A 6,143-nucleotide genomic window follows, 5' to 3' on the forward strand; every position below is an offset into this window, starting at 1 on the left:
ATTTTTTTCAAGGCTAACATCTAAAACATTAGATCTGAAGGTCATAGTTGTGCATCATGCGTTTGCATTCAATTATGTTTTATCTATGTAATGCAAGCTGTCAACAGTCTTAAAGGAATAGTTTAAGACTGTTGATAGCTTGATCATTTACTCACTCTCGTGTCATTCCAAACATGTATTTATGCAGAACACAAAAGAAGATATTTTGAAAAAATGAATCAATGTTTTATATCACTACATCAAAGTCAGTGGGGTCTAAAACAACACTGAACCACACTGATTATCATTTTATGGACAAAAGCAGTTCTTCAGAATATTTTCTTTTGGGTTTTGAAGCCTAAATGCAAATTGGCAGAAGTAGAAAGCTACAGTTCGGCTATAAACAAATTACACTAAGGTACATTTTTTTGAAAAAATAGTTTTTTGCAGCAATGCCATGAAAGAACCATTTTGGGTTTCCCAATTAATCTTTCAGTAAACAGTTCTTAAAATATGTTTTTTTTCATAGTTTGAATTACTATTAAGAATAACTAATTTAAATAACCAAAGTATGGTGCTATAGATGCCAACAAAGCACCTTTATTTTTAATAGTAGGTTTGAAGCAACATGGGGATGAGTTAATGAAGACAGAATTTTTGGGTGAGCTATCCTTTTAAAAATGTTGACATGAGGACTAAAAAATGCCCATTGATCTTGCATTTAGTATTTTAGTGCATTATTTGGCAATTATAAGAGCATTTCTAAGTAAGCAAGCATTCTGTATTGTCTAGTTATGCCTGAGACATTTTGCAGAGGTAGTTTAATGGTTTGTGCAAGGCTTGCTGATTTACTTGAGTCTAGTTGTATGGTGCTGGTATTAGATACAAACAAAATACTTCAGAAATCAGAGCTCGCATTAAACTATAAATGTTTGCTTTTAGATCTCCATGGGAACAGCATAGGGAATATGCCATTAGAATGCACCTGTTTTGCAGGCTTTCATTAGTTCAAGCTTAGTTTCAAACGCTAAAGGGGTTTAATAATATGCAGACCAGACGATGCTCTGCATGAAGGTGCGATGGAGACACGTTGAGACTTGCATGGAGGCGTTGAAAATGTCTGCTGCTCCGTCAAGATAACCTTTACATCAAACAGAGTAACAGCTGAAACTCCCAGAGAGAGAATTTGTTATTCAACAAAACTTAAATATTATGCAGAAACATCGTACACATTGCAAAGGGGGGTGGGGGAGGATTAAATAATAATAAAGCAGGTGGAATAAAGCAGGTTCCTGTGTATAATTAATATAATAAAGACAGTACTTAGTTCCCACTTTAAAGTTAAGCTCACACAACACACTTCATAGCACTGCAACATCTCTCCAAATTTAAATTTTCAATAATTCTGCATAAATATTACCCAAAACATCATCAGATTATGACATAAGAATATATAATATAATTGAGAAAAAGGATCCAGTGTTACATATCATGAGTGGCAAAATTATGTGAATCTTTGCTTTCAGTATCTGGTGTAATAACTGCAGCTAAATGTTTCTTGTAAATTCTAATCAGTGCTGCACAACGGCTTGTAGGAGTTTTAGCCCATTCCTCAATACAGAATCGCTTCAACTCTGTGATGATGGTGGATTTCCTCCTATTGCTTCAGGTCCTTCCACAAAATTTCAACTGGATTAAGGTTCGGACTTTGACTCAGCCATTCCAAAACATTACATTTGTTCTTCTTTAACCATTCTTTGGTAGAACGACTTGTGTGCTTGGGGTTGTTGTCTTGCTGCATGACCCATTTTCTCTTGAGATTCAGTTCTCTGACTGAAGAACTGCAGGTATAATTCAGAATTCATTGTTCCATTAGTGATGGTAAGCCGTCCTGTCTCAGATGCAGCAAAACAGGCCCAAACCATGATACTACCACCACCATGTTTTATAGATAGGATAAGGTTCTTAAGCTGGAATGCAGTGTTTTCCCTTCTCCAAACATAACGCTCCTCATTTAAACCAAAAAGTTCTATTTTGGTCTCAAAACATTTCTCCAATAGCCCTCTGGCATCCCACTTCAGATGAGCAGCTATATTCTTTTTGGAGAGCAGTGGCTTTCTCCTTGCAACTCTGCCATGCAAACCATGGTTGTTCAGTGTTCTCCTGGTGGTGGACTCATGAAATGTAACATTAGCCAATGTGAGAAATGCCTTTAGTTGCTGAGAAGTTACCCTGGGGTCCTTTGCAACCTAACGGACTATTACATTTCTTGCTTTTGGAGTGATCTTTGTTGGTCGACCACTCCTGGGGAGGGTAACAGTGGTATTGATCTTCCTCCATTTGTAAACAATCTTTCTGACTAAGGATTTGTTGAGTCCAACCTCTTTAGAGATGGTTTTGTAACCTTTTCCAGTGTGCTGATTAACAACAACTCTTTTTCTGAGGTCCTCAGTGATCTCATTTGCTCATGCCATGATTCTCTTCCACAAACATGATCAGACTTTGATAGATCGCTGTTCTTTAAATAAAACAGTCACCTGACTGTGACAGGCACAGGCATGCACTGACACCTGATAGTCATCCCACTGATTGAAAACACCAATGAACAGATGGACTCTAATTTCACCTTCTAATTAACTGCTAATCCTAGAGATTCACATACTTTTGCCACTCAGTCACAGATATGTAATATTGGATCACGCACTGACACCTGATAGTCATCCCACTGATTGAAAACACCAATGAACAGATGGACTCTAATTTCACCTTCAAATTAACTGCTAATCCTAGAGATTCACATACTTTTGCCACTCAGTCACAGATATGTAATATTGGATCATTTTCCTGAATAAATAAATGACAAAGTATATATTTTCATCTCATTTGTTTGATTGGGTTCTCTTTGTTTAATTTCAGGACTTTTCGTGAAAACCTGATGATGTTTTGGGTTATATTTATGCAGAAATATAGAAAATTCTAAAGGGTTCACAAACTTTCAAGCAGCACTGTATGCTCATTATCGTTTACAAAGTTCCTCAAATTGACTGACAGTGAAAAGAATCAAGCTCAGTTTGGAAAAGCTTCACTCTGCTTCTATAAAACGAGGTCTATAATACCTGGAGAAAGCTATTCTTCAATGGTAGTTCATGATCTGAAATGTGCCATCTTTTCCTCATCATGAGCATTTACGTCACGGCAACTATGACACTACAAGAGCATACAATGTCCCAAGCCTTTCACTAGCCGCTATCCTGAGCAGTGAGGTCAAAGACAGCAGAAAAATGTAAAAAATGTCCAAGTCAGTTTCACCCAAGGAAACAACTACATCTTAAATCATTTATAAAATATTGTCAGAATATTACAAAAGCACATTAACTTGTACCATTGAGCATTGCTACGAAAAGCACAATGTTGCAGAGTGCAAGATACAGATGTTCAAAACAATCAGGCGGTGGTCAAACATCTGCTATAGTACAGTATAATGGAATCTCAGCGATGTACAGTATATGTTATTTATACACACATACTTCTGAAAAGTATCTACTAGAAGGTGCTCAAGTGGATTAGGTTAGGTTAACCTGTCAAAACCTTGACCTTTTTATTTTATAGCAGCCAGAAATGTATCAAGGCCATATCTTAAGAGACAGTGTGTAACATAACCTATAGATTTATCATATCTAAAAACATATTTTTGTACCTTATTCAATTTACTATAATGTTTCCTTAACTTCTAACTTTATTATGTAATTCAATTAATTCAACTCCAACCTTGACTGTAAAGTGTTTATATTATTATTGTGAAATATTATTAATATTTAAAATTACTGTTGTTATTTTGTAAATTATTAAATGTAAAGTATTCCCATGATTGCAAAGATAAGTTTTCAGCAGCCATTACTCCTTCAGAAATCATCTTATTATGCTGCTTCTGTGCTCAAGAAACATTTCTCATCAATATTGAACACAGTTGTGCTGCTTAATATTTCTCTAATATTTCTATTTTTCAGGATTCTTAGAAAGTTCAAAATACCAGCATTTCTTTGAAATAGTCAATCTTTTGTAATTATATATATATATATAAAAACACTTTACAGTCACTTTTAATCAACTTTATGCATCCTTGCTGAATAAAAGTATTAACTTCATTAAATCATTTAAACTGTAGTATATATACACTTCTCATGTTCTAAAAGTACACATGCATGTGCATACATTTACACATGAATAAGGTGATAGAACAGAGATTGTGTAAATCATCACTTGCCTTGTCACATCAAGCCTTCTGAAAATTAACCTGAGAGGTGGAAGGCGGCAGAGTTCTTGCTTCCACTGATCCTCATCAGTGGAAACGATTCCCATGTCCGCCATTGAGTGAAGGGCAGTGGAGATGAGAAGGAAGATTATGCTAAAAAATAAAGGAGAGGAGAGATTGTTTGCAGCTTAAAGGGTACGCTTCATTTCTCTTCATTTACTCTGAATTACCCAAAAGTCCCTCGGGAGGCTTGTCTTGCCCGGTGCCCTTCAGTTCATTCTACAGAGCCTTGAGAAGTTCACACTTACTTTACCTTATAGGACTTAACTGAAGACCTGTTGTGTGTAGAGGTTATGTAAAGTTAAACGAATTCCGTCTCCACACCAGCTGTTAACCTGTGGTAGATAACAGAGGGATCGTCAGGGTGAAAGTGGCAGTTCAAATACCCATTATTTGAACTGGCAATCATTTTAAACACCACAATTTTGCTGCATCAAATTACACATACATTTCGTTTCATAACCAGAGATATAATTGCAATTTTTTAAACTAAATTCTCCTTGAATATTGTTGCCAGTTCTAGTATTTATTTAAAATGTATAACTTTCTCATGGCTTATTTACAGAATGCGTATAACTTTTTTCCCCTCTAGTCAAGTCAGAAGTGCTGCCATCAACCGTGTGACATATTAAATGCATCTCTTTGATGTGATGTGCCTTTGATCTCCTCTATGCTTTCTTCTTTGAATTGTAGGATATTCACTTTTGATTAGACGCAATACACAAGTTGTATCAAGAGTGCATATGGATTGAAAGGTCAGACAGTTGCATATTTATAGACTCAATCATTGTAATTCAATGCTTACTTATTCATAGACTCTTCTAAAGATACTGCCACCGCAAGCTGTCAGCCAAACCAAACTTCTTCATTAGAAGATACTGCGTGGTTCTTCATCTGTCACGCTTGAAAATCAGTACTCATGTAGTCAGACTTATGACTATGAGCAGTTTATGTTTATGTGTGCAATATCAGACGGTTAGTGAAAACGAGTGGTCTGTGGGCGTAACTATATACAACTGGTGAAAAGTGGTCAGTTTAAAAAGCAATATAAACAAAAGATAGACATATAATAAAGACATGAAACGGGCCTTTCATGTGTCATCAGATTTTATCTACTTCATTTCCTCACTTCTGTTTCTGCAATATTGAAGTGAATTGAACTCCAGCATGGAGTGGATGTCTCATGGCATTTCTCCCACACAGAGAAATCGCCCTCTACTCAAGCTCCACAGCGGGAGATCAGTAGGTCAGACCTGTTTTAATGAGACATGCAGACAGCATGCGTGAGAAAAAGAGAGTGACAGTGTATTAGAAAGTCGTGTTCTCATCCTTGCCATTTTTTTTACTCTGGAAAGGATCAAACAAACACGTCCTTCAGATATTTACTCAGTCTGAGGCTCATGTCTTCTCATCACACACACACACATTACTCCCCTGGTGTACCAATATGTCATGGTGATTTCAGTTCACTCTCCTGGCATGAAGGAACTCTCAGTATCACCTCAAAGATCTGTCTGCACCTGCCCAACACTGGTCATACAACGTGACCATCATGATCTGAGTCATAAAATGACTTATTTTGTAGATATATAAAGAATGGGTTACAAGGCAAAGTTTGGAGTAATTACATGTTTTCATGTAATTAAGGCTGTATTTATTTGTTAAAAAATACAGTAAAACAGTAATATTGTGAAATACTATGATATATATAATAGTGAAATACTAGTGTGTGTATATATATATATATAATACACACATGCATACATTTTAAATCTAAATAGAAAAATGTAGAAAATACCGAAATACCGTATATCGCAGTTCAGGCAAAAATAAAGAAATAATAAAAATTATA

This window comes from Sinocyclocheilus grahami, unplaced genomic scaffold (assembly GCF_001515645.1).
Source record: "Sinocyclocheilus grahami isolate Dianchi unplaced genomic scaffold, SAMN03320097.WGS_v1.1 scaffold1684.1, whole genome shotgun sequence".
In the NCBI taxonomy this organism is placed as follows: domain Eukaryota; kingdom Metazoa; phylum Chordata; class Actinopteri; order Cypriniformes; family Cyprinidae; genus Sinocyclocheilus; species Sinocyclocheilus grahami.